The following is a 9,920-nucleotide window of genomic DNA, read 5'->3' as shown; positions in this document are numbered from 1 at the left end:
TTAAGTATCGTCGGCGACATTCTCAGTTATGAATTCCTAAATGAATACCTACATGTAGGCTCCATCTGCAGCTTAAGACAGACAAAGATCGCCCAAACATTGTTATATGTAGAATCCACGAATCGCAAAGTTGTTTTTACCCTCAGGTCCCACACACCTGCAATCAAGTCACTTCTCTCTATGGCTCGGTCTTTCCTACAAAAAGATAAGACTATCTGTTCCCTTTTTGTTTGGAAGGCCAAGGCAGGAGACTGTAGACGATCAGACAAACATTACCTTTACGTCGATGAGCGCGCAGGTAGAATATTATGTACATAATACAAAGCAAATCAAGCGACTGGACAAATCGTCTGAAGTGCCTTAAAGAGAGAGAGAGTTGTCCAATTAAGCAGACATACCGCAGACTGATGCCTTGCATAAGCGTCCCAGAAAAACAAGAGACCTTCTCAAAAGTCACTTCTCTCTATGGCTCGGTCTTTCCTACAGAAAGATAAGACTATCTGTTCCCTTTTTGTTCAAACATATTATGACATCCAAGCGCTATGATTTAAATGAAAAAAAGTATGTAAATTTGTTCATACATGTTTCAAAAAGAGAGAAGAGATCCTGTAGTTAGATCCTGTAGATAGAGACGTAGCACACAAATGTAATAAATGCTTATTCTTGTACCTAAGTTATTTAACTCAAGTGCATTTGGCCCGTGTAGGGCGTGAATATGCAATAAATTTCATTGTATTTGTCATTTAAAAATCCTGTGAAATAAAGTGTAAACAAAAGCATGGCCTTCCTATCAAAAGTTGGACCAACTGTCAATGAAGATACAATTTCCCTCGCGGAAGGAAATGATCTTCTTTCCTTCCAGAGTGCGCGCAGAGTTGTTTTAGTCACAGCGACCTGTCACTCCGACCTGAGTTAAAACTTGCCCCGGGGAAAATAAAAGCGTGCAAAACAGTTAAATCCGTTCGACATGTCCATGTAAATGGGTCGTACGGTAGCAGAAGGATTCTAGAGTGACATAAGGGCTTACAGGTGAACTTATAGCCGATCTATTTCAGTCTGGACTTGAATGTCGCCGCGACTCGCGAGTACATATGAAGAGCAGCGCCGGTCCTGTAAAATGTCAGAAGGACTCAATTTTCCCATTATCGTCTTAGGAGCTAAGCCTGCCCGCAGGTGTTCAACTCCGGACGTCTCCACTGCCGGGCAGGTGTGTGTTTCTTGGGTCACTTACGTAAGCCCGAAGTACGGTCGGCATGACCTCATCGGCACTGGGAGCGGGTAGATTCCCAACGGCAATGGGAGCGGGTACGTTCTCTGATGGGTTCAAGGCAGAAGGGGGATGGCTACTTTACTTTCGTAGGTTTGAAAGATATTCTGTCACCAGTCGGATTGACATGGGTTTGCCCGCACGTGTTAACCTTTGAGCTTTTTTTTTATATTCCAACATTTCATGACCAAACATGGCGACGGCACAACGGCACACTCAAGTTCTATCAACCTATTGTTTTTGGAAATGTTAGACGATCAGAAGGACTCAATTTTCCCATTATCGTCTTAGGAGCTAAGCCTGCCCGCAGGTGTTCAACTCCGGACGTCTCCACCGCCGGACAGGTGTGTTTTCTTGGGTCACTTACGTAAGCCCGAAGTACGGTCGACCGGTCGGCATGACCTCATCGTGCCCGGAGCGGGTAGATTCCCGACGGCAATGGGAGCGGGTACGTTCTCTGATGGGTTCAAGGCAGAAGGGGGAAGGGCTAGTTTACTTTCGTAGGTTTGAAAGATTTTCTGTCACCAGTCGGATTGACATGGGTTTGCCCGCACCTGTACAACGTTGTTTGCCGCCACGGCCGTTAGGCCACACCGTCTTAATTTTATGGATGACATCCTCGCGCGCATTGATTTTCGCCTGTTATAAAAAAAAAATCACGTCCACCGAGGCCCTGGCCTGGCTCTAGGTCTGGGTAGTCCATGGTAGTTAGAGACAATACGGAGCCGGGCACCCTGGCTGCCGAGGCTACACGACTCAAGAACACAGTACACACGTACAGTGCCGATTCATGAATTTCGCATTTTATTTTTGGCCGGATTTTTTTCTTCGCCCGCGCGCACTAGTTTGGGGGTCTTCAGAGGATGTCATCCATAAGATTAAGCTGGTGTGGCCTAACCGCGACCCGTGTACGGCCTTGTGAGCTCTGCAAAGATCGTCAGAAGCATCAGGAGGAATCCATTTTCCCATTATCGGCTTAGAGGCGAAGCCCTCCTGCATCTCACCTGTCAGGTTACATCGGGCTGTTGGTACACACATCAAAGGGACGCCGCCGTGGGATTAGTTTACATGAACGGCCAATCAGGTCGCGCTGACAGGTCACGGGTACTTGACTCTGGCCGGGCGAGGGAGGTTCTGGATAGTCTCCTGACTCTCCTCATATTCTAGGAGATTTTTATAGATAAATCTAGGTTCTCGATACAACAAGTGCAAAAAGTGCAGTTCAGAGCCCTGGTAAGCTTCAAGTAATTGAGACGAGGGACAGCAGCTCATACATATGCTCACGCCACATAGAGAAGCCTCCCACTATGATGATGACCTAGCCTTAAGATGTATTTGTGATGATCCAACGTATATGTGATAACGGTATGGCTTTCATATTGATACTAAAATGACGACGAAAGTTCTTACTGCTCCTTAAAGGCAAAGTGTGTCCCCAAAGTAACTTAGTCTAACTTCACTAAATCTGAAAAGGTTAACGCTGTTCGTTTGTGACTGTACGCACCCATATGCTGATATGTGGGCCTGTGGTCACATTCGGACTACCTTCGCAAAACCTGTAATCTATTGTGCAAAGCGCTTCGGCAGAACATCTCGTAAAGATCGTATTCAATGTGTCTAACAATGACAATACAGCTTTCAGATGTTCGTCAGCAAATTCCTGATGCAACGTTGAAAAACATGCAACAAAACCCGGGTTTCCTGCAGACGCAGTGCGTTCTGTCGACGGGCTACCCTGGTTAAACACAAACAGAAGTAGTTAAACACGCAGTACTGCGTGCAGCTTGTCTGGGCAGGGGGTACGCCTTACACGTGAGTTGGGGTTGGGGACGTCATGTTCTTATTTGGTCGACAGGTCACATGGACATTCGGTACACACCAGTGCACTGCGTACGCGGACACGTGTCTTTCGGAGGGACAACGTGACCCAAGGCCATGGTCCTACACTCTCTATATCAGTCGACGTGTCACTTTGAACTTCCACACACACGACCCCACGTCTACTACTTTCTATATCAGTCGACATGTAACTTGGAACTTCCACACACACTACAGTAAAACTACAGTTTTACAGCTTATGTTCTTATCACCTCTATCCAGTTGATACATGTATGTCACTGATGGGCCTTTGGTGTACTATGAACGCCTGACACGTGCCTGTTGGAGGGACAACGTGACCTTAAGCCATGGTGTTTTATCTCCTATATCCAGTTGACATCAGTACATGTCACATGGACCTTTTTCATACGCACCACTACATACAGCATGCGTTCTTATGCACCTCTATCCAGGTGACATGTCACATAGACCTTTGATAACACTAGTACAGCATATCCTGAGACAACGTGAGAAAATGTAACGATTGGCCATTTTAATATTCTTACGTGACCCATGGCCATGGTCTTACCCCATCTATCCAGTTGACATCAGTACATGTCACATGGACATTTCGTAAGCACTACTACAACATGGTCATATGAGAGAGCGTGATCATTTTCTTATTCACTTTCTTATCTTCTTGCCATTTTCTTATCCTCATTATCCAGGTGACACGTCACATGGACCTTTAATAGACACTACTCTCTCTCTCTCTGTCTCTGTCTCTCTCTCTCTCTCTCTCTGTCTGTCTCTCTGTCTGTCTGTCTGTCTCTCTCTCTCTCTATCTATCTATCTATATAACTTTCTCTCTCTCTCTCTCTCTCTCTCTCTCTTTCTTTCTCTCATATATATGTATATATATTTATATATACACATCATGGTCATGAGGCAACGTGATCCATTGTCACTATAACGTTCGTATCGCCTCTATCCAGTTTACATGTCGCATGGACCTTTCTCACACACTACAAACACATTCACCGCGTTATGTAACGGTGAAAATGGGTCGGTACCTCTGATGGGTTGAGAACAATTATAACTTCAATGTAGACATGTAGCTCAGGACCTGCAGTTTGAAAAAGTGAAACAGACCTACGTACAGACAGAATTAGTGTTAAACCACTCTAACTATTAAATATGTGCAATAACAGTGCACCACGTTATGTAACGGCGATAATGGACTGCGAACAATTATAACATGAAGGCCCCCTGCGACAGGTCGGTTACACCATTATAAGGAAAGACCGCGACAACAAAGGCGGAGGCGTAGCCATATATATTAAGAACACTGTTCCCTTCAAAAGACGCCACGATTTAGAAACTCCAGACATTGAATTAATCTGGGCACAAATTTACCTCCCATACATAAAACCAATACTGATAGGGTGCCTTTATAGACCACCAAGTGCGGACATAAACTACCTTAACAACATAATAAATGCATTTGAAACAGCTACACAAGACGACCACGAAGTGCTAATACTAGGAGATTTTAACATAAACTGGGCAAATATGAACTGTCCTCTCAGAGGAAGATTAGAACAGGAATCGATGGCACTGAACCTTACACAAATGGTAAAACATGCGACGAGAACTGTTAAAACAGCTAACAGACCAGCAACCTCTTCATGCATAGACTTAATATTTTCAAATAGGCCCGACAAACTCACAAACACATCGTCAATACCACTAGGGTGTACCGATCACAATCTTATACATACGACTAGAAAAACTAAAGTACCAAAAGGACAACCTACAGTAATTCTTAAGCGTTCCTATAAGAAATTTGATCAGGATGAATTCCTACATGACATTGAGACTGCGCCTTGGCACGAAGTGCAGAAGGAAAGCAATGTAGAAGATGCCCTTGCATGCTTCATGCACCTTTTTACGGACATACTTGACAAGCACGCTCCGGTTCGTAAAAGTTCAGTAAGGGCATCGCCGTCTCAATGGGTCGACGATGACCTTCGAGAACTTATGAACCAGAGAGACGAAGCAAAACGTATTGCACTGGCATCTAAAACAACAGACGACTACAAGGTCTATACAAGGCTGAGGAACGTAGTGGTTCGAGAGAACAGAAAAAAGAAGAAGGTATATTACAAACAACAGATAGACTTACACAGTAGGAATAAAGACAGCAAGCGGCTTTGGCACACAGTAAATGGAATGCTGGGCAGAAACATTAATCGAACACCAAACTTCATCGAATCAGGCGGGCAGATATTAACAAAACCAACAGAAATTGCGGAATATTTCAACAAATACTTCACTGAGAAAGTCGAAAGACTCACAAGAGGTGACGATCCCGACATAGACAAAGCAATCGCACCAATCAAAGAACAGATAATGTCTCAAAAGGACTGTTCTTTCAGCTTTCAAGAGGTGACAGTAAAACAGGTAGAAGAGCAGCTAAAATCGTTACCCCCTGGCAGTGCAACCGGGCATGACAACATAGACAACAACTTGCTAAGGCTTTGTGCCAATCACATTGCTAAACCACTCTGCCACATATTCAACCGCTCTTTCATACAAGGAATCTTTCCCTCTCAATGGAAGAAAGCAAAAGTTATACCACTGATAAAAGACAAATCCTCCCCACTGAATGGACCAAATAGCCGCCCAATTAGCTTGCTACCCGCCATAAGTAAGGTCATGAAGAGAATATGCCAGAAGCAAATCCAAACCTACATGATTTCAAATGACATTTTTCCGGTAATCAACATGCGTATAAGCGATTCCACTCTACTTCTAGTGCGCTTATACAAATGACCGACTACTGGTTGGAGGAGATTGACAAGGGTAACTTGGTAGGAGCTGTCTTGTTAGATTTCAGTGCGGCTTTTGATGTAATTAATCACGACATCTGTTTGGCCAAACTGAATAGTTATGGGTTTGCACAATCTGCCATAAACTGGACAAGAAGTTACCTAGAAAACAGAAAACAGGCAGGTTTTGAAATGGATCTTTTTCGTCATTCATAGAAACAAAATGTGGCGTACCTCAGGGCAGCTGCCTCGGACCCCTACTGTTTTGCATCTTTACAAACGACCTGCCCACGGTAACTAATCAGAGTACAGTAGTTATGTACGCAGATGATTCAACCCCATCCACATCAGCTTCTGATATAACAGGATTACAAGATAAGTTGCAGGCAGACTTGTCACGGATATGGGATTGGGTGAGAACAAACAAGCTAGTTCTGAACATAGGTAAAACAAAATCAATCGTCATGGGTACACAACAGAAACTTAAAAGGGAACCAAAACTGCAACTTTCCGTTGATGGCATAAGCATTTCACAGGTCGAAGATGCAAAATTACTAGGTGTTACAGTAGACCAGCAGCTTTCATGGGTACTGCAGGTCAACAATACAAAATTGAAAATGGCAGGCGCACTTGCGTCAGTTAGGAAACATAAGGATAACTTGACCCCCAACATGTTAAAAAACTGTACTACAGACCCTGGTTCTATCGCACCTTGACTATTGCTGTGCCCTTATGTCATCATCGCCACAAACTCAAATAGACAAACTACAAGTTGTGCAGAATCGATCGGCTAGGCTGGCAACAGGTGCACGTTGGGATGCCGACTTGGATATTTTACACACCCAGTTAAACTGGCCCTCAGTCAAAGAGAGATTGTTTACCGGCACAATCAACACATTCCATAAAGTAGTGAGAGAGAAACAGCCTAGATGTATTTTCAATAGATTAAAAACAATTAATTCGGCACATTCGCACAACACTAGACTGGCACAAAAAGGAGCATTCCAGCAATCTAAACCTAGAACCAACGCCATGACTCGGACTTTCATACACAGGTGCATTAAAACATACAACACTTTGCCTACTCACATCACATCCTCAAACCCACAAACGTTTAAAGAAAAAATCTGGAATTGGACAAAAACACATAAAAACAAACACACACCAATTAACTCCTGGTGGTAAATGTTTTTAAATATATTATGCACAATCTCTTGACCTCTGACCTCTCAGACATCTATTATAAAATTGTTTTTGGTTAATTGTATAGTGTAACATTATTGATTGATGGTTGTATAGTGTAATATTGTTGTAATGATTGATGTGATGATTGATGTTTAAAATTGTTGTTAAGATAAGTTTTTCTGAGGCATAATAGCAATTGAAGTAATTGTAAATAATAGTTGTATTTTTATGTTGTATAGGACTCCAGGAAGAGTAGTGATGTACATATTATCACTAATGGAGATTCCTTAATAAACAAACAAACAAACAAACAGAAATAGAAAACATCAAGAAGATCAAGTAACAGTGCTAATTTATAGACATACACCACAGAACCAGTAGATTGAAAAGGTAGAATAACTGTCAGGCAGAGTTGGTGTTTAACCACTCTAAGGATTACATCTGTGCAATAACAGCACACCATGGTCCACGCACCGCGTTATGTAACGATGAAAATTAACCTCAAAGTCGTTGACCCTAATGGACTGCGAACAATTATAACATGAAGGCCCCCCGCGACAGTTATGTTGCAGAAATAGAAATAAAGAGGCAACATGAAGAAGATCAAGTAACAGTGCTAATTTAGAGGCTTGTAGCAAAGGGCCAGCAGATTGAAAAAGTGGAAAAGACCTACAGAGTGTCAGACAGAGTTGGTGTTAAACCAATCTAACGATTAAATCTGTGCAATAACAGTACACCATGGTGCATTCACCGCATTATGTAACGATAGAAAGAAATCTCAAAGACGTTGCCCCTATGCGAAACTATTATAACATGAACGCCCTCCACAACAGGTCGGTTCCAGAAATAGAAATTATCAACAAGATCAAGTAACAGTGCTAATTTAGAGGCTTGTAGCACAAGACCAGCAGATTGAAAAAGTGGATAAGACCTACAGTCTACCAGACTGAGGTGGTGTTAGACCACTCTAAGGATTAAACACTGCTGAAATCTCCCCAGGCGACAGATCCTGCCAGGTACAAACGCACCTGTACAGCGGGTTATTTGATCATCTGTTTTTCTGTGTCTTCCTGAGAGCTAAGCAGACATGACAGGTCTGACTTTTACATCGGAACGCCGCTTATGTAACGTCAACTGTCATGTTATAATATCTTGACCGGGAGAAACCCCTACCATAACCCTCCTATAGGTCAACATGCCTGAAATAGTGTAGATTGGGTTTTTTGAAGATTCTGTATGTAATGTCACAGGTGTGTCAAGGCTGTTGTCAGATTAAGAAATGCCGCCATGTTTGCTTGCTGCATGTCTGGTTATCAAATCATTTTACATCACTTGAGATTGTTTTGCAAGAGCGACATTTTGAATTCTCACAGATGATTCGCACACTGCTTTGAGAATTATATAAGACGTACAAAGCTAGACTGTGGAGGGGGCAGGAATGACGATTGCCACGCATCCGAGGAGGAAATGATTTTAAGCAAGTTAAATAAAAACAAAAACAAAAACCACAAGACCAGACGTGTTATACCCAACTTTTAATACGAAACTAGAGCCGCATCTCATTTGAAAAAAGAATAAATACAGTGATCAATCAAAAAAATCTAATGAAAAATTTGAGCCAAAATCTCGTCTGAAAAAAGAAACAGTGATCAATCAGGAGAACCAAAATTACCAAACCCTGAATTGATACCAAACACTGAGAAAAAAATTCTTAGCTGTAAACAGGATCATCATCACGATCACCGTCATGTCATGACGCAAACAAGACGAAACGCATGAAAACAAGCTCACGCGTTTCTTACGTTGTTCGGATGTTGTCAGGAAGATGTTACCTAAAACGCAGTCCAGACAGTCATCCAGCGAACATGCAGGAAAAAACAAGAAATCTGTACAGCCGAATATGGCCGCCATTCGGCGTAACGCGTAATTGGCACGGTGCCATTAGATTCACAGGTTTAATTTTGTCTGACATACAGACGTAAACTTTACAGAAGAGCAGATGACATCAGCTGAATGTGGAGACAAAAGGAGAGACGGGCATCTGAAGGTCAAAACGACCTCAATGATGTTTTTCGAACATGGTAATGAGCCTTGAGTGGCAGGGACGTGCACTTGAAGGTCAAGACGACCTTAATTATCTATTTTAAGACGTGATGATGACAGAACGGATTATTTGAAGGTCATATGAAGGTCAATACGACCTTATGATTGTTTTTGAAACATGGTTTTGAGTTCAGATTGACATGCGTTTGAAGATCAAGACGACCTCAATTATCTTTTTAAGACGTGATGATGACAGAACGAATTATCTGAAGGTCGACACGACCTTATTATTGTTTTTGAACATGGTAATGAGTTTAGAGTGACGTGCATTTGTAGATCAAGGTAACCTCAATAATGTTTTTATGATATGGTGTCGGATTATCTTAAGGTCAATACGACCTTATCATTCATTCATTTATTTATTCATTCATTATTATTTTAAAAACATGGTAATGAGTCTGGAGTAAAAGGGCCATGCGTTTGAAGATCAAGGTAACTTCAATAATGTTTTATGATATGGTAATGAGCTCAAAGCCACGTGCAGAATTATCTGAATGTAAATACGACCTTTATAACATATTTATCAGTCTTACGACACCGATGAAATGCCTACTAACATTTTAAAACGTTGTACAGTGACAGGGCGATGAATTTAAACGTCAAAGTAACCTTATTAATGTTCTAAACATAGCAATGTGCTTTACGTGACAATACCATGCATGTGAAAAAAGTCAAGGCGGTCTCCTGAATGTTTTTCAAAACCTACTATAGGGAGG

The sequence above is a fragment of the Branchiostoma belcheri genome, unplaced genomic scaffold, assembly GCF_001625305.1.
Source record: "Branchiostoma belcheri isolate BF01 breed outbred unplaced genomic scaffold, Haploidv18h27 scaffold127, whole genome shotgun sequence".
Classification (NCBI taxonomy): Eukaryota; Metazoa; Chordata; class Leptocardii; order Amphioxiformes; family Branchiostomatidae; genus Branchiostoma; species Branchiostoma belcheri.
The sequence above is the reverse complement of the archived record's forward strand: the minus strand, read 5'-3'. Positions refer to the sequence as shown.